The following is a 25,810-nucleotide window of genomic DNA, read 5'->3' on the forward strand; positions in this document are numbered from 1 at the left end:
GATGACAAGCTGCTCCCCCCTATAACATTTGCTTGTAAATCCCTCCCGAAGAACGCAGATTTATCAGCTATTTTGGTGTGCTTCTGCTGCTCGTTTTTCGCTTTAAAACAGGACAGGGCAGACAGGCTTCGTCGAACAAGCCTTTTGAATAGCGATCATGTCGACGCGCGAGTGACTTGTCCGCGACGAACCCCCTTCTTCTTTTGCCTATGCAGATCCTTAGATTTCTTTACGAGTGCCGGGGCCATGCCACGGAATGAGGGAGTGTTTGTCGGGTGCGCGCGCTGTTCTATGACGGGTTGTGCAATGCATTCCGCGCGATCTAACGAACAATGAAGATTTTCACCGACGCTCTCGTCTCGATCGCCGAAGGGACGCCACGACCTTGGCCGTGGACTTGAATATCGCTGATTGACCGGCAATAGGCTGCACCGGAATAATAGACTTCATTACGAGGCGGGGGTTCGGGGACTGTTGGCCATAATTGCACCAGACGGTGAGCTGCAGCAGCACCCTAATGTCGATTTGGATTGATGCTGTGGCATTTAGAGCAGGCCGGGGTTTGTAAACTGCACAATGGGCACATGGCGAAATGGTTTCAGGTGCTGTTCAGGAAGAGGTATCTGTTACGACCCGGCGAGAGTAGTTAAGGTTATGGGTGCACTTGGAACGGAAGCCTAATCAATCTGGACGGGAAAGTACCTTTAGGCTAGTCCTTAACCTGTTGATGGACGAGTTCTGATTGGGAAGGTTAACTGTTATAGGAGTCAGAGCTAATAAATTCTAATTTTTCGCGTTTATTGTTGGTACTAAGGTAAGGTTGTTAAACTTAACATGATAAGGTTCAAAAAATACCGAGTGATTAAGATTAGAAGCAAAGTTCGTTGCTTGCCCAAGAGGTCTGCAACAAAGTTCATTTTGAGCTACTTACTCTCTCATCTACTACATACCTCTTCAAACGACTCACTGAATGCTCGTTGCACTCAGCTGTTTAGCTCAAACCACCCAAACTCCGTTGGTTTCAGCTGTTCATAGCCTACCTCCAGGCGTTTTCTGCCAACTCCACTCAGTTCATAATCGAGGTAATTAGCAGCGCTGAATTCGTTGCTTTCATGGAGTTGTTGCTTCCAACTCAGCTTCGTCGACTTTAGAGCTACAATTGCTCTCAACCCTGTCTTGTAGTACAGCTGTGCAACATTTTCACTCTTGCCGCCATCAGGGGGCCACTTTTTGAGCTACAAGTTTGCTGTTCAGCAGCCAAACCACCTTTCAATTAGTGGTGTCCATAGCTGCAGGGGTAACAGTCAAACCCCCCTGCAGAGTTACACGTGTAAAATCAGCTCCCCTGAAGCATAAGAAGGAAATCCCCCCTGCCGGGAGGTGTGAATCACAGCGCGGTAAGATGACCTTGGGTATGGTCGCAGAACCCTTTTGCATACCTTCCATTAAGATACGATCTTATGCTGGTTTCGAAGACTCCGCTACACAGCTGCAGTATTTGCTTTTATTATCACGCGAAAATGGGGGGCTTCGCGACCATCATAATTTATTAATTTCTAATTAAAACGTTGTGCGTTGCTTTATTCCTGCCCACTCCGGGGCGGTTTAATGGATTATCCCGCATAAATTCACAGGGATTGAGCAAAATATATGATATCAGCGTCGCTGCATCTGTTGTCCAGGTTTTGTTTGTTTTATTTGGTGTTACCTCGGTGGTGGTTAAACGGACGGTCCTGCGGGATTAATTTATGTGGCTTGACGCTTCCGACGATGGATCCTGGAATTAGCACTTGGTTAGGCTCGCCACTAGGCGCAGCTAAAACAAAGGGCCTGCAATTAAGGAGGGGAGTGCGATGAACTTAAACGCTGCTTTTAAATGTCGGAGCTTAAAGGAGTTGGGATTTAAGTGGCGGTGATAAATGGGTGCGATGCTGAGGCGTTCTGCTGCGAGGTGATAAATTAATTTGCAACCTTTGATGAATGGGCTTGACGGTTTTTGACACATTTTAGTGCGGGGAATTGAATGCGTGAGAAGTGCTTGGGAGGATTTGATCAGCGAAACTTTGTTTGTGATTTCTAGTTTTTGAGATTTTTACTTCTTACGATAAAGAAATCTTGTTTCTAAGTTTGAATTAAATTTAATTTTGAGAATTCTTTGCCCACAAAGGCTTTTGAAAACGTTTAATTCTTATGAGGTTTTTTTCTCATTGCTTTTAATTTTTCACTGAAAAATAGTTTGTCGTTGAACTGCAATTTCAATGTTTATGTTGCGGTCAAATTTAGCTGACATTTCAGCAGATTTTTAATTCCTACAGACTTCAGTAGTGAAAAGTCTAGTAAATTTAACTGAACTCAGTAGTGAGTATTGACAGTTTGATGTGTGCAAGTTTATTTCTTTTTTCAGAGATATTGAGTTGCTGAAGTTTATAAGAAACTCATCCTAAGGTGTTATCAAAACGTAGTGAATAATCTGAATTTATTTTTTCATGTTAGAAACAAAAACAGATTTCAAGCCAAATTCTTGAAATTAAGAGGCAAAACGTATCATAAATCAATGTGCACATTAAGGGGTTACATACATGTAGAAAATCTCAATATTTCATAATTCCGAATATTTATTAAATCCTTTACATAGATGAATTCCAATCACTCCTGAAAGTTCTATGAAGATATTTCATGATTTAAGTGAGTAGAAGACGATTTAAGTTTAAACTTTTGCCATGTGCAAAGCGGACTGTCAAACTTTGTGAGCGTTTTTTTTTCGGAACACCGAGTTGATTTCCGGGTGCCATGATATCTCGAGATGGGATAGACCAAATTGGCTGAAATTTGGGGTGAAGACTCTCAAGACATATTCCGTGTGCATGACAAAGTCCGATTTTGAAATTTTGTTTTTTAAAAAAATCAAAAACTAACGAATTTCTATATGAAAAACACAAAAAATTATTTTATCTTTTTTTAAAATAAACTTTTTAAAGATCGGCCTTCTTCATGCACACGGGACCGGTTTAACAAGTCTTCACCAAAATTTTGAGCCGATTTGGTCGTAGCAATGTTGAGATAACGTGGCACCCGTTTTTTGAACCTGCTAACTTCAAATAGCTATAACTTGGCAATGATACAACCAAATGCGTTCAAATTTATTTTATTGATAGATGAAAATGTATTTTTTAATGCCTTGAAAACAGATTTAAAAAAAGTTTAAGCGTGTGCGTGTGTGTTACATGTATGTAACCCCTTAAATCAATTTCTAGCTTTAGTGACAGATCACGTTGGATGTGAGTGAGATAGGCAGCTTGTTTACATCCAAGGTTACGCCCTATTTGAGATTTATTACGGAGTTATATTACTGTCAAAAAGTTGCAAAACTTTTAGGAATTCATAATAAAATGTCTGTTTCCAATTGTGTCCTCAAATATTGAAATTAGTAAACAATATCAAAATGTTTTAAATGTAAAAATAAACGTTACCCAATGCATTTTTTATGGATAACAATTGTGTGTACAAGGATACATGTACTAATAATAAGTCGATATCTTTTAAAAAGCTTTGTCAGAATTTAACTATAGTATTTATGAAATCGATATGATTTCATGAATTGAGATTTTCAAAATAGCCAAAAATGAGGTGATTTTATAAAAACTTTTAAAAATATAAATCACAAAAATAGTATTATAAAGCCTAAGCAAATTTTTTTAAAAGTTTTTGTCCCTCGGCTCTGGCGAGGGGCGAAAAAATTAAAAAAAAATATTGAAATAACAAGCTATAGTTTCATAATTTGCATGGAAAAAGTGTTTTAAATTGCATTTAACACTAGTTCAGTTGTTTTACAATCATTAGTTTAAAAAAAATTAGGATTTGACGAAAACGAAAATGTTAGCGAAAACAAAAATTAGCGAAAGTAAACATCGGAAATTTTCAAAAAGCATAAAAAAATTAAATCAACCAAAACATGCTTAAAATGATTCTAAACGCAGGGAATACATTTTTAATTGATTTCTGCTGATTGCACTTAAGTTTCCATTGAAATTTTGAAGTTTAAAAAAAAAAATATTTTCTCCCCTGATTTTTCGGGCCAACCTAGAAGGGAGGGCTAAAACAGAAACCTTAAATAAAATTTGTACCAGCCTAACATAGAACTAGTAATTTGAAGATATTGATGTTTTCAAATATGTTTAAATTGTAACCAAAAGGATATCTAGAATAACGAAAAATAAAAAAAAAATCCCAACATTATTTCGTCTGTAAAAATTCCTGAGTGAAGGTCACACAATCTTGAACTCTAAACTCTAATTACTGATTGAAGTTACGATTAGGTACTTAAGTTTTCACTACAAAAATTTTCAGCAGCTGAAATCTGCTGTTACTTTCAAGTTCAAACAATACTTATCGAAAAGATAACAAACTTATCAAAAATTGAATGCAAATATTTTTTTCAATGTTTGATCAAGTAAAGACTCTTCACTTAAAACATTGAACTACAACGAACCTTCGAAAATCAATCCCTAGATTTGCCTGTAGTTTTTAATAAATTTTTATTCAATTATACATTTTTTTATATTTTAAAATGTTGTTGTTAAACGTTTATTTCTACCTATTCAGATGTTAAGAAAAATCCGCTTTTTTTAATTTTCACAAAACTATCCCTCAGTTCTGACTTTGATGAAAATAAAGGTGGGAAAAGCTACAGAGCCTTCTGGGAATTTCCCTGTTTCTACAAATAGCAACATTTCACTTTTAGTGCATAATCATTGCCAAGCATTGGAACCCCGTACAGGACGACAACGCAAGAATCCTCGAACATGTCCCGGGAACGCTCCTCTGGGAAGGAGGAATTTTCAATGAAGCTGTAAATCCTTGCACAAATTCTTCACCCTAGGCATTGAACATGGCCAGTACAGAAAAAAAGAACGCAACTTGGCACCTGGACATTTATGGAGCCTCACTTACACCGAACCGCGCACGGATTCATCTTTATTCAGAACTTAAGGGCTGTTTGTTCTTGAACGCACCACCTCCTGGGAGCAGACATTCCTCCCCGCTTTCCAGCCGGCAGTGATTCAGGTGTCGGTCGCTACTAATTGGTCGTTTGTTTTTCCCTCGCTAGTTCTCTGGAGAGGTTGGACTTTGCCGCAGAAAAAGGGGGCGCGACTCCGCAGGGGGTTCATAAAAACTGAACAAGGTGTCTATTAAAGTTCGATGAGTCGGTCGGTGGACGACGTGTTCTTGGTTGACGTTGCTCTCCGTTTCAAAGGTTGAAGAGAGCGAGTGGTGTAACCTTGGCCTTTGGAACGAAGCAGGAGGGGGACTCTCAGCTGGTGATGGGCTGCCAACTGAGACACTGACTGGAGGACCGGAGGGAATGTTTTTGTTCAAATACGGACAAAGAGGTACTTGTTGACTTAATGAACTTTGATGCTGTCCCATTTGGGGATTGGCCACTGACTGAGGTGTTGACGCGGTGATCTATGCTGGAGGACGTGTTCAAGCCATCAACCGTTGACGGGTCGACTAATTCGTATTAAGTTATAAATTTGAACATTTTCTTTAAAGCTAAAGATCTTAATGTGTTAACGAACTTAAAGTTAAATCCCTTTCCGTGAGGAGCATCACCTTTTCCAACTCAACACCTGTTTTCACCAATGTTCATTAGTCAATATCATGCATGCATACATGTTCGAGTGTTAACCACCAACACCACCAGCCCCAACTGCAGAAAAACTTTTCACAAGAAATCCCATAAAGAAAAATCGATTCGAGTATTGATTTTATAATTGAACCAATTTTCCTCGCTAGGCTGCCGAACCCAAAAAGGCGGCTGCTCAACCTCCACAGCTTTGCTTATTTTATTTTCGCAAATTCGCTTTCTACCACAAATATACACAACAAAAAAAAATGCACGCTCGTATTGGTTTTCCTTCAACAAACTCGCGCGCGGCGCTGCTGTATGTTTGTGATGTAAATGAGTGTAGTGAAATGTGGTGCAATTTTCCTCCTCACACAAACTCACAGCCAAACCACCCAAACCCAACTTGGAGCATTTTCTATTACTGTCTGCCTCTGCTAGAAATAGGAACACGCAAACGGCCAATTTTCAAAACATTTATCGATCAAGAGCAAACCGATTGCAGGCTCACAAGCGCGCGAAAAAACAGAAAAAGAAGAAAAAAAGTGAGAAGCCTCAGGTGGAAGAGTCAATCAATGTGCTAAGTAGAGCGAAAAAAGTGAGGAAAATTGAGCGATCGCGAAAATAAAATTAAAAGTCTGCCGCCGCCGCCACCAAACAGCTCAAAATTGATGGCTCCTTTATGACGCGGGAGATTTTTCCCGCCACTTTTTTGAAGGTGTTTGAGAAATTTTTCGGTGGGGTGGGGTGAAAAAATGACACACGGTTTATGGGAGTGTTATTTTTGCACGCTGGCTTGAGCGCAATTGAAACTGCAACGTTAAAAGGTGAAAATGAGATGTGCATGCAAAATTTCACTGAGAAATTCGCATGCTTGTTTCTAGATTGTGGGTTGTTATTGTGCGTCACACAACTGATGGACACCTGAATTAAAATGATGAGTTTAAACAAAGATCTTCATACGATTAAAAAACATAATTTGACTTAAGGTGAAGTTGTTCTGCACTCAAAGCTTTACTCTGAAGAGAGAATATACATTTAATATGTTGTGGATTTTAAAATATGTACTTCACAAATTTTATTAAAAAAAAAAAGTTTAGCTCTTGTAACACCACAGATGAATGAATTGATCCAACTCTTTTTTTGCTTGCAATGAAATTTTCAGAATATTATTAAAACTTGTAATGTTTTACTATATCGAAGGTTATTTCACATTTTTTGTTTCCTTCTATGTTCATTTCATTCTCCTAAGTACCAGTAAATTCTCTCCCTACTTCGAACAAATCAAATGAAATGTAATGTTTTAATAATATTCTAATGCAACCAGTTCCAAAAGTACCTTGATAAACAATAATATCCGAAGGTTTGTATGGGACTTCAAATAATCAAATCATAAAAAAATACATAATTTTAACATCAAATTATTAAATTTAAAATAAAATTTTAGTCAAATTTGAAAAGTTGTTTGCCTGTTAAATTACAAAAGGCATTTTTTTCAAAATTCTATCACCGCCATTTTGACCGCCATCCTGAATTTGATAATTCTATATTATTTTAGCGGAGTGACCCCTAAGGTCATACTTAAGCTCAACCATCAAAAATAAGACAACGAAAAAAAATATTTTTTTTGTGATTATAAATTCTTAAAATTCGTATATCCTAGGGATTTTTTTTAAGGCTCATTCCCGATCGGCCATTTGGCGGCCATGTTTGTTTTAGAAAATCATTCAAATCTTGATTAAGAATGTTTCAATCAAAAAATGGTTTTCTTTGTGCTGTTTGTAGAAGCATTTTACATATAGTGATTATTTTTCATTTATTTTTTTTTTACTATTTCTGGACCCTAAATTCCTAACCATCATTGACAGTCATTGCCCCACAAGTGAAAGTCACCTTATACGACCTTAAGGTCGTCGGATAATCGAGTCTGGACTGTTTAATATTTTGTACCACCAAATACCAAACAACGTAACAGCGAAAATGTGGCATGTTCATTTATTGCATCAAAAAAATATTTTTTTATTTTGGACAAAACTTATACTGTTTCGTATCTGGCCGATGACCTGAATTCATTCAATTGTACACAAAAAGATTTGTATAAATTCTCTATCAAAAAATCCCTTCAAACCTTTATTTTTTTAATATCATTTATCTTTCAATCAGCGTTTTTAATAATCCTCCAGTAGATTTTTTGCATATTTGATATCTATTTGCTTTTAAATAAATTATGAGCATAATTTGTTTGCTGAATTAAAAAAGAGTTTCGGACATAATTTACGCATTATATTTCTGACTTCAAAAATCGAAAATGATTAAAAGCATGGCCAAAGCTGACCCTATCAAAAATATTTTTTAATACATTGACAAAGTTACTTAAAACAAATCAAATCACAATAACTATAATTTTAGCTAAAAAGCAAAATAATCTTTTTGCTGGTCCAAAATTGGTGGAATAATATTTTTTACCACATATTTAACAAAAAAAAAATAGTGCATGTGTGTAACAAAAATGACTTTTTGGCGGGCATTCAAGGGTTTGTTCAGGTGGGCATACTAAGCCCAAATCCAAAATATGAGCTTGATTGGAGGCAACAGGAGCTGGCGCTTTGCATTTGAATTTTAAATGGGATTTAACCCGAAAAAAGATTTTTTTTCAAAAATGTCGATTTTTCGAAAAAATTGCCAAATTTGGAAGGTCTGTACCGAGCTCCAGGGTGCTCAAAATTTCAATGTTATTAACACCAAAAGATGCCCAAGGCCTACACGCCAATGATCTTGAAAGTGACATTTTTTGAAAAAATCTATTTTTACGGGTTAAATCCCATTTAAGATTCAAATGCAAAGCGTCAGCTCCTGTTACGTCCAATCAAGCTCATATTTTGGATTTGGGCTCAATACGCCAACCAGAACAAACCCTTGAATGCCCGCCAAAAAGTCATTTTTGTTAGATCCTTAATACACACTTAGATTTCATTACCAAATTCGGTAGTTGTGAAATCGGAAAAGTTTAAATCGGTAAACCATCTGTCAAATTAAATTAATTCTTCCGAAAATCAGTTGAACGATGAACGTTGAACAATAATGAACTTTATTACTTTATTAAAACTTGGTAAAATTTTACCGAATTCAGTAGTTTTTAGTTTACCGAATGGTTCAGCATAAAACACGTGCACATTTGTTTTTGTCGAGAATTGAGAGAAAAGATAATCAGAATGAAAAGTTTTCTTCAAGTTCTCTATAAAAGGTCTCTAAGGCAGTGCTGTTTAACTATTTATTAAAATTAAAAATGTAAAAGTATACTCAAATGATAAGAGTGCAAATAACTCAGCCTTTTTTTATTTGGAAATTTATATGGAAATATTTAAAGAAATTATTCAATTCAATTTGACTCAATAAATCGTGTCCAAATTGCAATTTAATTAACACCAGACAAATGCATCATTTATTTTGCCAACAAACATCATCGACAACTTGAGTGATTCGCAGAACCAATCAAAAAACATACAGCAATCATTTTCGTCCTATCAATGATTGATACCGATTTGACACCCGAACTCCAACAAAACAACCAACTTCCGCAAACTTTGGTCCGCTGACCCTGCCCACAACACACCCTTTGGCCACGGTCCACCAAACCTAGTCAGTGACCTTCCGCTACCGCTCGCGGATGGAAGTTAAACGTCTCCGGTGGCTTGCTTGGTCAATTCAATTAAGGGGGGCCACACGCCCAAGGAACCATGAATGGGCCCACAGAAAAGGTTGTAATTGGGAGATAATTTCGAGATGTTATTTATTTCGTAACGGTCGTAAAATGGCCTCTCGGTTGTCGTGTTTTGATTCAGGTGAATTATGGCTTATTGGAAGACGACTGATCCGATGGAAGGTCTGGGGCAGAAGGGTTCGAATTAAGGGCTCAATTATCCGGCGTTCGGCGGCATTTGCGGCGCTTTTTGTTGCCTTGATGAAAGTGTGTTTTTTCGGGGGGTTGCGCAATGACGTTTAAGGGCTGATGCTGCAACGATGAGATGACGGTTTGGGGCTCTTAATTATAAGTGTTCCAAGATGAGGCGTGATGAATTTTTTGAGCGAGAAGGGAATTGAGTCGGAAGTAATTTGTCATCTGATTTGGGGTTTGGTGAATTGAGGGGTTTGGATTTTTCACACTGAGCAACATTGTTTCTATACAAACAGTAAATTTTCTCGCGACCTCCAAGATCACCAAAGCCCAATCCAAAGGGTGGGCACCGTCACGATCCCATCCGGCAAGTTCCCCTCAATCAAGCCTGGCGACCTTCTCTTCATCTTACCACCACGTGCGCACAAATAATTGGAAAAAAATATTCGCCATCCAAAGCCCTTCAAGTCACAGTCATCAAAACAGTCGTAGAACAGCAAAAAGCAAGAGAAAATTCCCCTCAACGAAAGGAAAACCTCCCCGACCGAAGAGACGAACGGAGAAAGAAGCTGTGGCAAGTAAAATTACTGACCTACAATAAAGAAAAGATGCACCGCTCTCACCAATACTGGCGCAGAGAAAGAAGCTTCGACGTAAGGCTTTCAATTTCTCTTTCAACCGTGACGTCACAACGTCGCTGGCTGGTTAGGCAATAGTGAAACGAAAGAGAGGAATTGAAAGAGGAGAGAGTTGGTCGTGGAGAGCGGTAGCACCAGCTTTCGGGAGAGCCATAGTGCACGACTCGTGAGCTTGCGAACTGAAACAAAAGAAAACTTGTTAGTAGTGGTAGCTCGGGGTAGTAGTGTTCGATCGACGGGGGTGTTTTGTAAACGACCTTAAGAAATTCCTTATGCACGATCAAGCTGAACAACATTCGCTAGCCCCTCGGCGCGTGCGTCCCGCTGCTGCTGCACCACTTCTGCCTTCCCCTACTAAAAACCAATTTAGTATTAGCAGCTTATGGGTTAGGTTCGAGTTTGGATTTGGCCGGTCCAAGACCTGCTGCTGCTGCTGTTATTGTTTTATGGTGGTTTGAGAATTTATTTGAGCGAAAAAAAGAGCCGCTTAATGAATGAATAAAGCGCCGTGAAGGAGGCATAAAATTGCGTAGCGAAAAATGTACGAAAATTGCAGCAGGTTTCCATTAGAAGTGTCACGTCAAGCCGACGTTTTGTTGGCGTTTCTGGCCTTGCCCTTGCGGAAACCGAGACCCGCTATAATTGATTATTGCACAGCAGCCCCGCTCCGCGCCGCTTGGATTTAATTGCACATTTCCTCGGAAATGGCAGCATTATTCGCCCGTCGAGCGCAGTTCAAAATTGCGCAAATGGGTTTAATTAATCGTAAATCATGTGCGGTTCTTGCGGGATTTAAAGTTCCTACCAACCCAAACGCGTTTGTTTACTCAACAAATGATTTATTTGGCGCTATTTCAAGTGCAAGGTCGAGCAAACAAAAAGTTTTAAAACCAAACCCCATTCCCAAATCCTTAAAACTTCAACAATTCCCACGAGGTGTACTAAAACTTGGTTTGACGATATCTAACCTAAAAAATCGTCATAACTGACAAAACTGAAACAACCATCCAGGGTGGTGGGGTGTGGTGACCTTGGTAGTGCTGGGTCGGGCACTGACTGTTGTTACTGAAAACCATAAATCAGGTGCGGTGGCGTCGGCGTCATCATTGTCGTTAGTAAATCATCGTTTATATCTGACATTGCATCAGCACCCTGTGCGCTGAAGAAACGGAACTTAATTTGCATGATTATACTGCAGTAGTGCTGGGGGACGGGGTTGAAGCCCTTAAATTAGTAGTTTTTCGGAAGTTTAACCCTTGATTGTGAAGTAATTTTCTAGACTCTTTCTGAATAGTTATACAGCGATTCTCCACGAAAACAGCATGGAAAAAAAGAAAAGTCCTCGGATCGGGCTCAATTTTTTCTGGGGGTTCCCTGGTTGAAATAATTAGACCCGTATTTTTTTGTTTGGCCATTAGGGTGACCTACGCCGTGTTAGGGTGGTCCGAAAAATGGCAATTTTCGTCGATTTTCGCAAAAACCACTTTTTCGAAAAATCATAACTCTTCGCCATTTTAACCAATTTTAATTGTCTTATACGCAAATGAAAGGTGATAAGTCGGCCTTTCAAAGAAAAATAAAAAGAAGTTTCAAAAATCTAGCCTAACATATGAAAAGGGCGTATGAAACTTTAAAATGCCGTTTTGACGGTGTCTGGACCAAAGAGCCTATGTCTGGAAATATTTTTATCGGATTCCCCGGACATTTTTACGTAACTTACTAAAAAATGGGAGGAGTTCATTAACAGGATTCCGAGATATGATTTTTTGAAAATAAAATCCGTGTTTTTTGACGCGCCGCGCGCAAAAACCGGAGAATGAGGAAATTGGCAAAAAATCAACTTTTTCCACTAAAACTGCGATAACTTCAAAATTTTAGCGATAACCTGTACATGTCTGGGTACCAAAAGTTGCGTCTTTTAATTACGAAAATTTTGGTACCCAAACATCTATAGGTCATCGCTGAAATTTTAAAGTTATCGCAGTTTTAGTGAAAAAGGTTGTTTTTTTGCCAATTTCGTCATTCTCCGGTTTTTGCGCGCGGTGCGTCAAAAAACACGGATTTTATTTTCAAAAAATTATATATCGGAATCCTGTTAATGAACTCCTCCCATTTTTTATTGTGTTATGTAAAAATGTCCGGGGAATCCAATAAAAATATTTCCAGACTCTTTGGTCCAGACACCGTCAAAACGGCATTTTAAAGTTTCATACGCCCTTTTCATAAGTTAGGCTAGATTTTTGAAACTTCTTTTTATTTTTCTTTGAAAGGCCGACTTATCACCTTTCATTTGCGTATAAGACAATTGAAATCGGTTAAAATAGCGAGGAGTTATGATTTTTCGAAAAAAGTGGTTTTTGCGAAAATCGACGAAAATGGCCATATTTCAGACCACCCTAACACGGCGTAGGTCACCTTAATGGCCAAACAAAAAAATACGGGTCTAATTATTTCGGCCAGGGAACCCCCAGAAAATTTTTGAGCCCGATCCGAGCACTTTTGTTTTTTTTCCATGCTGTTTTCGTGGGGAATTGCTGTATAAATATTAATCTAACTTTTTCGGGCCTCATATATGATATTTCACCTAAAGTCAAAATTTCCAAAACTAGCCTATGGTTTTCATATGGTCATAAAAATCTTTTTCCTATCATTAACATGAAACATATTTTTAAATTCGAGCCTGAAATGGTTAAACCGTAAATTGTTAAGCATAACATATTTATTATGTAAATGTATCCTTCTTTTTTAATTTTATTCAGTCATTCCATGCCAAACAAGCAGGATCCACATCAAAAGTTCTCTGATTAGGCTCAAATTAGGCATGGGTGTTGGCCCAAATAATAAGACAGGTATTTTTTGTTTAGCGATTAGGGTGCTCGTATCCAAAAAAGGGAAGTCCACAAAATTTCGTTTTTTTTCGATTTTCTCAAAAACCACAGTTTTTTTTTTGTCCCGGGCAGACGGTAACAACAAAATTCATGCCATTTCAATAACAAATATTGTTAAAATAACAGAAAATGTTATGGAATCTTCTTGAAAAAATCATTTTTGCACTAGGGTTTAATAACAGTTTATGTTATCATAACAAAATTTGATTTTTCAGGGGTTTTTTCGAAACATATCTTTGAATGGTGAAACTTCGATAACTCTAAAATTAATACGATGACCTGTACTTTTTTGAGCACCAAAAGTTGCGTATTTCCATTACGAAAATTTTATTTAAAAAAAACCAAAATAAAATTACACCAATATTTTTTTTAAATGTACTTAAAATAAGACACTAGCAATTTTCAAACCATGGAATATCAAGGCGTGTTTTCTGGGCAACCTTACGGAGAAAAAATAGTCATCGCTACTTTCAAATGTGTCTTGTAGGAAATTTTCTCAGCTTTCCAATGCTTCTAAGAGCGAAATGTTTCATCGGGAAATTTCTGAGATATCCTAATTTTAAAGTTGTTTGCTTTAAATTCATTATCTTTTTAACTTTTTAATAACAGTTTAGGATGCTTGCCAAATGTTGTGTTTTATGTGACATTTACTAATCAAAATGTGCAAAATAAAACAAGAAACAATTTTGTAAAAGGTTGCAAATTGCTAAACATTTTAAAAATTATTTTCTAACAGAGCTTTTGAATATGCAGCAAATAATTAAAAAGAGCTAAAAATTGTGTCATTATTTGAATGAAAAAAGTGTTTTAAAATGCATCATACACCTGTCCAGTTGTTTTGCAATCATTGATTTCCAAAATTTCTAAATACTGACGAAAAAAAAGTTTTTGCGGTGCTGTACATTGTAATTTCATAAAAGTTCAAAATATTTTTAAATGAGTCCAAACATGTCAAATATGATTATCAATGCAGAAAAAGGCATTTAAGATTGTTCTCAGTTGATTAGACTTCTATTTACATTGAAATTTTGATATTTTTTTGACAAAATATTTTTTTGCCCCCTGATTTTTCGGACCAATTTTTGAGGGGGGGGGAGGGGAGAGGCGACATATACTTTGAAAAATATTGCAACGGCCTAAATTTTATATTTTTTTTTGGTTTTCTTCTTGATTTTTCATATCCTGTAGCAAGATTTTCAAAAAACAAACAATGAATTTATTATTGTCATAGAAAATTACCAGAACTACTCAACTTCTTGCTCAAACTCCGAGTCATTCCGAATTAGTGTCCAGTCTGACACGGTACAAGAAACCCCTTGGTACTAAAATTTATAGGGTGGTTCCAATATTATCAAACTTGGACAATATTATTAAAATAAAAAGAGCAGACAAAATAACCTTATTTAAAGACAGTTTAAATTTTATTTTAAAATTTATTAGGGCCATTACAAATTTTGTATAAAGTTTTTTTCCCTCGGCTTTTATCAAGGTCAACTTCTAATTTCAAGCCTGAATTTCAGAATTACGAAATAACAAGTATCTCAAAATTCTTCATACAGTCCAGACTCGATTATCCGAACAAAAATACTTCTGTCAAAATTTTCAGAATATCAATGAATTTATGATTTTATTTCCATTTTTTAACTTCTCGTACAAATTGTAGTCTCTTTAATCAAAATTTCAAAAAAGATAAAAAAATATCTACACTTGTTTAAACATGTATGAAACAGAGGTACCGTAAACTGAGGTCAATCGGGACACATGGGGCGAATTGGGACAGCAGTTTTACCCATGTTGGAGCACAATATTTTGATTTTGGTTTCGGTTAGCACAGACTCAGACCAACAAAATGTGTACATCCATTTCCAAATTTAAAAGCTTTGAGTGCTCTAAAAACTGCTGTCCCTATTCAGACAGTAGTCCCGATTCACCCCAGATTACGGTATACGATGTATTCTGAATAGTTTATAATCGGTTTTACAAAAATGTTCAATGAAAAATTCGATTGATCAAATTTTGAAGGAAGGGAAGAAACTTGAAATAAAATTAGCAATTGCTTAATAAGCATTGCAAAAGCTTTGGAAATTTTCTAGAAAGATAATTTTCTTATGTCATATAGGCTTCATCCATAAAGTCAAAAAAAAATCAAACCATCCACATTAACGACCCTCGGGTCTTTTGGGGTCTCTATTGCAAGTTTCTGCTCGAACCTAGGAGTCCGAAGGCTTGAATGGGGAGAGCACCCAAACCTCTTTCTACTCAAAGGAACCTTCCACCCCAGTGTTTGAACTGACGACCTTTGGATTGTGAGTCCAACCGCCGCCAGCAATTCCACCGGAGTAGGCTTGGTTTGGTGTGTTGTTTGTACTTATGGCATGGAAACGACTCCTACACCTGGAATGACTTAACGGCCTAACAACCAAGGCCGGGACCGATATTTTACTTCCTCATCCGATGGAAGGTTGCAGCAGATGGGAATCGAACCCAGAATCATCCGCTTACAAAGCGGACAGCGTAACCATTCGGCCACGCACTGCCACATGCATAAAGTACGTCACGCTAAAATCAGTCAAAATTTACCCCCCCCCCCCCCCTCCACCCTTTGTCCCGCTTTTCCTATACTTATAACACGCAATGTCACACTTTCTCAGAACACTCCCTACCCCCCTAGAGCGTAACATACTTTATGGATGACGCCATATAAGATATTTAAAAAATAAAAATTGTATTATTTTTATTGAAATGATCAGAAAATTTCACAAAAGATTTCTTTTTCAACATTGGAAATCGACATTGGGTTTCTAGATATCGTCCATCGAAAATTACAGGCTAATCAGGTAAAACTTAAAAAACAGACGAAAAAAAAAACTAACTCTCTGACTTTCAGTTTAAAAAAACAATAAAATAAAAAATGGATTGTTTTGAGAGTGTAGATATTTTTCTGAAAAATTCTAAATATAATCTACAACTTTACCGAAGACAAAAAGTCGATCTGATAACCTCATCTCATGATATAGATTTCGTATTTTCATGTGCCCGTTTTGTATGACTAACCTGCAAAATTATTCTGAGACTTGCATGGAGAAACTAGTTATGCAAAATTGCTTCTTTTGGCATAATGAATGTATTGAAAAATTTTCATCCAAATCAAATGATAGATGATTCTTTGAGGGTTGATCATAATTTGGGATTTTCCCAGCTCGTCACAACGAAACAAAAGCAACCCCTTTTTAGTAACTATTTGAGTCAGCCGATAACCACACCAACTGCCATGCACTATCCGGAACGGAACAGTGCGTACGAACGAGGACACAGACTTCTCAGTCAGTGTCGTCCCTTAACCCCCGTCCACCACCTTGGGGGTGCCACGCCACAAGTCACTGCCACACTTTATGCAACATTGCGCGAGCTTCTGCAATTGTTCACCACCGGCATGTGCCATTGAGGAGGGTGATTTACATTCGTCACGTCAGCCGGAATTCCAAGCCGCTCGAGCGATCCGATTAGCCTGATACCACGGTAAACATCGCCAACCTCGTCGGAAGGCTCCATTGTTGTTGTTGTGGGGGGTGGTTGATAGCCAACAATGGGGCTCTTCTTTCGACGATGTGGTCCTCTAGGGGTGTTAAACTCCTGAAGACATAGCGATAGCGATCAAGAATTTCATCACTTCTTGTAATATTGTTACGGGAGGCTTGGGTAAAAATTGACCAATCGTAACAACTTTTTATAATCAAATTTATGAAACTGTCAGACAAAATCTTTTCTTTTTTTGTGACTCTACGGAGTTATGTCTAGAACTAACGTAACTTTATCTAATCTAACCCCAGCCAACCTTACGATAGGGTTCTTGGTCGTCCATTCCAACGAGTGTACAGAAATGATTTACGCACTTGTAGGCCTGTCCAACCGCAAGCATCAACCGAGTTACTCCGGCCAACTTCTGGTTGGGCGATCTTGACGGTCGAAGGAGCGGCGGCCGGTCAGATTTGAATGGCCAAGGGTGTGGGAAAGCGATTAACCGGTCGTTTTCGGTGGAATTTGCATGATTTTTTTTTTCGTTTCGTTCGTTCAAGCCAACTCTAATTGGCTCGAAGGATGAACTTGAACGTGAAAAACATCCGCCATTGCGGTGGTGGTGGAGTCAAAGTTGGGGTTGGGTTTTGCCATTGGGCAAGGACGACCGTCGTTGGAATAGTGTAATGAGTCCACCCCGTTTTTCCTTGGGTGGTGGCGGATTCAAGTGGATTCTGATTCATCGTTGGAAGGTGGTGGCCACCTTCGGGCGCGGTATCGTTTTAATAAGGTGGAACTAATGATGGCTTCTTTTTCCCTTGTTTCATTGCAGGTAATGACCGGAGGGGCGATCTGCGCAGTTGAGTTGATGCAGAGGATGCAGCCATGGTGAAGGGTCAGGTTATTGGTAGGATCGACTGCCAAATGAAACGTTGGGTTAAAAAGTTTTTTAATTTCATATTTTAATTTTCTCAATCTGATCGGTTTAAAGGTCAATGTTTCAAGTGTTGCAGTATTAGAAAAAAATGAATGTTAAGTTAATTTTTTTTGTATTTTCCCAAAAAAAGAGCATTACAAAACTCATTTATTATTTCGTCATGATCTATTTAGCCGAGGTTTATGAGACGAACTCAAACTTCAATGCAAACCTTTAGATTAAAAAAAAATATTATAAAAATAAGAACCACTGAAAAACTTCTGACCAATTACAAAAATTTAAACAATTTTTCATATATATTTTTTATAAAATGTTTATTTCTTAGAGAGAAAAAATTAGAAAATTTGCAGCTCTGTTTTTTTTTTTTTTGACAAAAATAAAATGTATCGAAATCATATCATCTAAAATCCAAATTAAAACCAAAGCATTGCCATTTGACATCAATTTTTAAATACTTATAATTGTATTGATATGGAATATAACATTAATTGAAACTAAACATAAAAGGCCACTGAAATATTGTTCATGGGAGGTAACAAAAAAAAAATAACAAACCATTTTTTTTTTTCAAGCTAAGAAAATTCACACAAAAAAATAAGTTCAATTATTTCTACGAAAGAAAACAATTTCCAAAAATGCAATAAAAAATAATCACATTGGTGGTCAATTATAGCTTCTTTAAAAAGCAGTTCTCTCAGATTTCGGTCATTCGATTTTTTTTGTATTTTTTAATCCGACTGAAACTTTTTTGGTGCCTTCGGTATGCCCAAAGAAGTTTGTCCGTATTGAAATTTGGCAGCTGTCCATACAAAAATGATGTATGAAAATTCGAAAAACTGTATCTTTAGAAATTTTTTTTTTATCGATTTGGTGTCTTCGGTAAAGTTGTAGGTATGGATATAGACTACACTGAAAAAATAATACACGGTTAAACAAATTTTGGTGATTTTTTATTTAACTTATTGTCACTAAAACTTGATTTGCAAAAAACACTATTTTTAATTTTTTTTTTATTTTTTGATATGTTTAAGAGGACATCAATTGCCAACTTTTCTGAAATTTCCAGGTTGTGCAAAAAAACTTTGACTGAGTTATGAATTTTTGAATCAACACTGATTTTTTTCAAAAAATCTTGATATTGGTCGCAAAAAAATACCAAAAAAGTTTCAGCCGGATTAAAAGTGATCAAGCAAGCTTCTATCAAAACAATCGCAAAATTATGTATTTAAATTGTGAAAATTTGCAAATTGGACGGAGTTTGAACCGAGTCTTTAACCTGTAATTTTCAAAAAAAAATCTCTACTTCAATTTCTGTTTCCATTGATATTTCTGATTTATTATTTTTGATTTTTGCATTTTTTTTTTTTTGCAAATTTGGGTAGGAATGAAAGAACATAAACAATAAAAAAGTATTTTTAACTCCCTTTTTTGAGATATTCTGAAGAAAAAACAAATTAAATTTTAGAGTTACAGAAAAAAAGAGATACAGAAATAGAAGACAGAAATAATTATAAAATGCTTTCAATATTTAAAATTTGAGACTCAATTGGATATTATTTGTGGGCTAAAATTTATTTGTAATCTCACAGTCAATTATCATGGTTTAAAAAATACCTGAAATCAAATGGAGGTCAAAGAATAATTAAATTTGAAGAAAAATATGTTTACAATATTGTTGAAAAATTCCCTAATTTCGTGTCATTTTCAATTGACAAAACGACTTAGTTTGTTTTATCAAAAAAAAACATAATTAAAAACATGATTGTACGACTCGCGTTGAAAAAAACTTTCGTAAGTTTTCTTCAAACAACAAAAAAATCTTGATTTTTTTTTTAAATACTCGTCTGGAAAAAAACACAATTATTCACTAATTCCAATTAACTCCATCATATGAGCAAATGCAAAGAAAATCTAAAATAACTGCAGCAAAAAACACATTGTTTCGTTGTAGGTAATTTTGACTTCAAAAACCATATCAAAAATATTTAAATTTAATGTTATAAGTTCTCAAATTAAACCTGGCAATGTCTGGAACAAATGTTTGATCATCAAACTTACTAAGATATGAAATTTTTATTTATTCTATTTAAATCATGTGATTTTAAATCTGAAAATGCTGCTGGAAAGTTAAAAAAACAGCTTGAATAATAAAAATCTCGTTCTAATTATAATTTCTGCTCAATCTGATCCTTTAAGCTTCATAGATTATGGCTTTAATTCAAATTATCTAGTCCAAATAACTTACTCATCATAGTCTACGTGACTTCCACCATGATATCACACACTTCCAATCGAATGAATAATTTCGCAAAACGCTTGATCTTGAAATTTTTCCCCACGGTCAACCCAAAGCTGTACATTTCAACTGTACACCGCAACTCATCCTTTTCTGTCATCAGCCGCGACCACTGCTGACTGACTATACGCAGCAATGCCAAGGCAACTCCACGCTGTGATTCAACCAAACTTAATCACCCCTCTTAACTAGCTACTTACTAACTCGTGCAATTCGGAAATGCAAAACTACCTTCGATAGCTCGGAGTCACACTCACACCCAACTCAGGCCGCCACTTCTTCTAGACCCAACCAGAGATAACCATTCAAAATGGCCAGAAGCCATACTCGGCGGCATCGCCGGTGCGGTGACCTTAACCCAAATAGTCACTTACTTCTTTTTTTTTTCGAAAACGTGCATTGCCTCACACTAGCAGACTAGCAGGCAACTGCGAAGCTTCGGCGATGCATCGCCGAATTAAAAAGTGCAGTCAGGTTCGTCGCCACGAGCCAGCTCGAGTCACCAAGTCGCGAAGGTATCTTCGAGGACATGGGAAATTGGCGAACGTTGGTGATCTTGGGGTGAATCCTGACGATCGATGATGACCATTTTTCAACATGATAAAGAAATGAGTCATGCGTTGTTGATTGGAACCAATAATCGATATTGTTTACCTTGAAGGTTCGCGACTTGTATGCGAATTACGGAACTTTACCCGTTGCGAAAGCCGGTGCTACCGGCCTCTCAGAGAAACAAAGAGAACTTCCATAGCTTGTGCCAGCAAATCTCAACTCTAGGAAGAGAGCCAAAACATCTCTCTCACAAACAGTGACGTCAGCAAAGACTTCAACCTGAAGAAGTCGAGAGAATGCGGAACGTCGTCGGTCGTCGCGACGCCGAAGAGAGTCGCCGCAGAAGTCGATTGGGCTTGCGCTTGCGTAAAAGTTTCGTTTTGTTGAAATGTCTTATTACGGCGTTGGTTGGGGGCTGCTGCTGCTGACTGTCTTTGGGCGCGTTGTTGGAACGCGCGACTAAGCGACTTGGTTGTGTGTGGTGGGCAGCAAGCGAGAAACTTGAAGCGAAATAAAAGTATCTGACTTTGCTGGAGCAGAGTGGTGTTGCGACAATTGCGAGCTGGGTTGGTGGTTGTGGTGATATGTTTAGATGAATTTAGATGCATTTTTTTTAAACGCTGATAAAAATCACTTTATACACGAGTTATAAAATAAAATATCAAATATCTTTAGCAATCAAAAAGTTTCGAAATATAAAAAATAATCATTGCAGTCTAGACTTGTCTATCCGCAGTTCAAACATCCGGAGCTATATAAAGAAAATTTAAATATTTGTCCCTGAGCTACGGTCGAGGTCAAATGAGGCAAAACAATAAAAAAGGGGAAAGCCAAAATAAAATCAGATTTCAAAGCTTATTTTCAAATTTATACCATAATTTTACATCAGTACAATGATGCTCCTGTCACAGATTTGCAAAATGTCAATGATTTCAGAAAAAAAAAAACCTTGATACCTTCTTTTTCCGAACTGTGATCCCAATTTTTTTAGATTTTTTTTTGTTTGATTTAAAATGCATAGAAAAACGTTCTACAATATATTCTTTATTAGATTGTAAAAAAATCTCACTCTTTGTGGGAATTTCAAGGGATGATCCCCTAGCTGTACTGAGTCAGAATCCCAAATATGACCCCGATTGGTTACGACAGAACCTGGCGCCCCGACTTCACTACCCACCATTGAAAATACGGCTAATATCCACTATTGGCAAAAACGAGTTATTAGCACCAGGTGGTGGAGGATGCTCCAACGCATCTTCTGAAACTTGAATTTCACTAAAATAGTGTTTAGATTTGGCTGCCAATGCGAAAAACCCAACGGCTAGTATGCAACTCTTGTAGGAAATTGCCTTGACGGAGATTTAGTGACAAACACTAATATGCGTTTTTCTCGGAATACTTGATTTGGCATAATAGCCGAATTTTCAATTATGTGTAGTTCAAAGTTTAAATGGGATTCGGTTCGTTTTAGTTTTTGCCATTTTTGACCCTCTTATTTTTTTTTATTTTTCAAATAGTTTGTGTTCCAGGGTTGAATTGTAATTTAACAAAAAAACCGTTTTTATATATTTTCTTGTGAGGCCGTTGCAACATTTTTTCAAAGTCCCTCGGCTCTGGCCGGGGTCCAAGGGTGCGGGGGAGATTAAAAAAAAAAATATTTAAATATATACAGTCGACTCTCTGGTTGTCAATATCCAAGGGACCGTCGAGGAAGAGAATCATCAGTTTACAGAACGATGCCAAATGAAGACTCGATTGAAAATATGTTTTTCTTGGTACCCAGGTATGGGAGAGAATCATGGCAACGTCCAGCAAACAAAAACAAACTAATGTCAAACACCCTTCAAAGCTTCGTTTCGCAAAGAAAAATGTCTATGCAAGCCATGAGATAGTGACAATATTGACAACCGGAAGAGATTTTAAAGCAAACAGAATTCAAGGGCCCGTCGAGGAAGAGATCCTTCAAGCAAGAGAAAATATCGAGGAATAAAGCTGATCGAAGTATGCAGTTTGAAGGGACTGAAGAATTATTCGATAGATGGAGCAATATTGATATCGAGAAGATCGACAGCCAGAGAGTCGACTGTATAACATATACAAACAATAGCCTAAACATTTCAAAAACAAAAATAAGTTTTAAAGTTATTAAGTTATGTTGAAAAAAACAAGATTTCACGAAAACATTTTATTTTTGCAAAAAGCATCATTTTGCGGTACTGTGCACCGAAATTTTTCATAAATTAAAGGATTTTAAAATCATCTCAAACATGCTTAAAACAATTCTAAGCGTAAAGAAATGCATTTTAAAATGATGTCAGCTGATTGCAAATAAATTTCCATTTAAACTTAGAAGTTTTTTGTAATCATATTTTTTCGCCTACTGATTTTTAATGATTTTGGTCAAATTTAAGTACTTGAATACATATTTTGTTACAAATAAATGTTTTAAATAATTCATCCTAGCCATGTTGACTGACATCTCGATGTATTTTTTATTGTCCGAAGATTTTCTGCGGTGTTTGACAAGCTTCAAGCTTTTATCCAATTTGTGATTTCTTTTTCGGGGTGTCTTAACAAATATTCAATTCTTTCAACTATAGTCTACACATTTTCTACCGTTTGTTTGTTCATTGTCTAGCTATAGAACTATTGTTAAATTTGTTGAATAATTACAAGACTTTTCAGGAAAAACAAAAAAAAATCAAATTCATTTTTTTTACAAATTTTGAGTTTAAACTTAAAATTTAAGATACATTTTTTTATCAGAGGTAATGTATTTACCTAAATCGATTTCATTCGAAACAAACAAAAGCGGATTTTTTAAAGTGTAAATCATCTGCAGTTTTCGACTTTTCTGCAAAAAAAAAACCACTAAAGAGTTGCTGCAGAATTGACAGTTGTTATTTCCATCCAGAGTTGATTGACAAAACTCAACACATTTTTGGAAGGAATGCAAATAAGAAGCAACTTTTGCAGCACAGTGGAATCAGGGTTACCAAGTCAAAATTTGAAAAATCTGGCAAAGCATCGATTAAAAATCTGGAAAAATCTGGCAGACAAAAATCTTCCAATTCTGAATGGTGAAGAGGAGGGAGGAAAGTAATTAAATTTTATTAATAACTGATTTTTTGGCCTCAAAAACGTTGAATTTGCATTTTCTGCAAGGAATACACATTCTAGCTTTTTTGATTTTCAATTAAATTCGTCCATTTTAAGCAAAAAGTTGCTCAAAATGGACATAAAATTAAAAATCTTGTAAAATCAGTCAATATCTGGCACAAGGAAACCCTGAGTGGAATTGATCAAATAATTGAAATTAAATATTAATTTGTACTGGTGTTGTCTTTTTTGATAATCCAGCACAAATTAATATTTTATTCTATTGCATAAGAAAGCAAAAACTGTAGTGTAAAGTAAAAATTAGTCTGCAAGTATATAAAAAAAAGATTTGATATCATTTTCTACAAACTTTACCATCGTAAAGACATCCACGAAGGAGTAACATCAAAGCTTGGAAAATTAACTCAAAAATGTTTATTTATGCAATTGTAAACTAATAAAGGCTATTTCTAGAGTTTAAAAAAAGATCCTATAAACATATGAAACACAAAAAACCTCAAAAAACTCTAGATTAAATCTTTTTTTAAAAAAATGAATTTAGGGACCATAGATCTGACGAAAAAAATGTAGAAATTTAAAAAAACATTTTCATAAATCAACTAATATTTTTCACAGTTTTACAGGAATACAATAATGAATAAGGCATTTCGTGAAAATTCTTGCTCAAAAAATGAAGATTTTTCAAGTTTCTTTTTAAGAAATTCAAGGACATATTAAAAACATGAATTAAATTTTCAATCAAACGACAGAAGGTAACAACATTTTTCGAGTTGATTAACTCCGGACAGCGTTATGACTATTGAGCAATTCTCTACGAAATCGGTCTTTTTTCTTCAATTTTAATTTTTGTATTTTTTAATCCGACTGAAACTTTTTTGGTGCCTTCGGTATGCCCAAAGAAGCCATTTTGCATCATTAGTTTGTCCATATAATTTTCCATACAAATTCGGCAGCTGTCCATACAAAAATGATGTATGAAAATTCAAAAATCTGTATCTTTTGAAGGAGTTTTTTGATCGATTTGGTGTCTTCGGCAAAGTTGTAGGTATGGATACGGACTACACTGGAAAAAAATAATACACGGTAAAAAAAAATTGGTGATTTTTTTATTTAACTTTTTATCACTAAAACTTGATTTACAAAAAACACTATTTTTAATTTTTTTTATTTTTTGATATGTTTTAGAGGACATAAAATGCCAACTTTTCAGAAATTTCCAGGTTGTGCAAAAAATCTTTGAACGAGTTATGAATTTTTTAATCAATACTGTTTTTTTCAAAAAATCGAAATTTTGGTCGTAAAATTTTTCAACTTCATTTTTCGATGTAAAATCAAATTTGCAATCAAAAAGTACTTTAGTGAAATTTTGATAAAGTGCACCGTTTTCAAGTTATAGCCATATTTAAGTGACTTTTTTGAAAATAGTCGCAGTTTTTCATTTTTTAAAATTAGTGCACATGTTTGCCCAGTTTTGAAAAAAATATTTTTGAAAAGCTGAGAAAATTCTCTATATTTTGCTTATTCGGACTTTTTTGATACGACCTTTAGTCGCTGAGATATTGCAATGCAAAGGTTTAAAAACAGGAAAATTGATGTTTTCTAAGTTTCACCCAAACAACCCACCATTTTCTATCGTCAATATCTCAGCAACTAATGGTCCGATTTTCAATGTTAATATATGAAACAATTGTGAAATTTTCCGATCTTTTCGGAAAAAATATTTTCAAAATTTTCAAATCAAGACTAACATTTTAAAAGGGCGTAATATTGAATATTTGGCCTTTTTTAAATGTTAGTCTTGATTTGAAAATTCCGAAAATATTTTTTTCGAAAAGATCGGAAAATTTCACAAATGTTTCATATATTAACATTGAAAATCGGACCATTAGTTGCTAAGATATTGACGATAGAAAATGGAGGGTTGTTTGGGTGAGACTTAGAAAACATCAATTTTCCTGTTTTTAAACCTTTGCATTGCAATATCTCAGCAACTAAAGGTCGTATCAACAAAGTCCGAATAAGAAAAATATAGAGAATTTTCTCAGCTTTTCAAAAATATTTTTTTCAAAACTGGACAAACATGTGCACTAATTTTAAAAAATGAAAAACTGCGACTATTTTCAAAAAAGTCACTTAAATATGGCTATAACTTGAAAACGGTGCACTTTATCAAAAATTCACTAAAGTACTTTTTGATTGCAAATTTAATTTTACATCGAAAAATGAAGTTGAAAAATTTTTACGACCAAAATTTCGATTTTTTGAAAAAATCAGTATTGATTAAAAAATTCATAACTCGGTCAATGATTTTTTGCACAACTTGGAAATTTCTGAAAAGTTGG

At 35.8% G+C, this 25,810-nt stretch overlaps 1 protein-coding gene across 1 annotated transcript in view; it reads left to right on the forward strand.

The window, feature by feature from the left end:
• LOC120427089 (uncharacterized) overlaps nucleotides 1-25,810 on the forward strand; it is a 292,743-nt gene that overhangs the window by 67,780 nt on the left and 199,153 nt on the right. The window lies entirely within an intron of this gene.

Source organism: Culex pipiens, chromosome 3 (genome assembly GCF_016801865.2).
Source record: "Culex pipiens pallens isolate TS chromosome 3, TS_CPP_V2, whole genome shotgun sequence".
Lineage (NCBI taxonomy): Eukaryota > Metazoa > Arthropoda > Insecta > Diptera > Culicidae > Culex > Culex pipiens.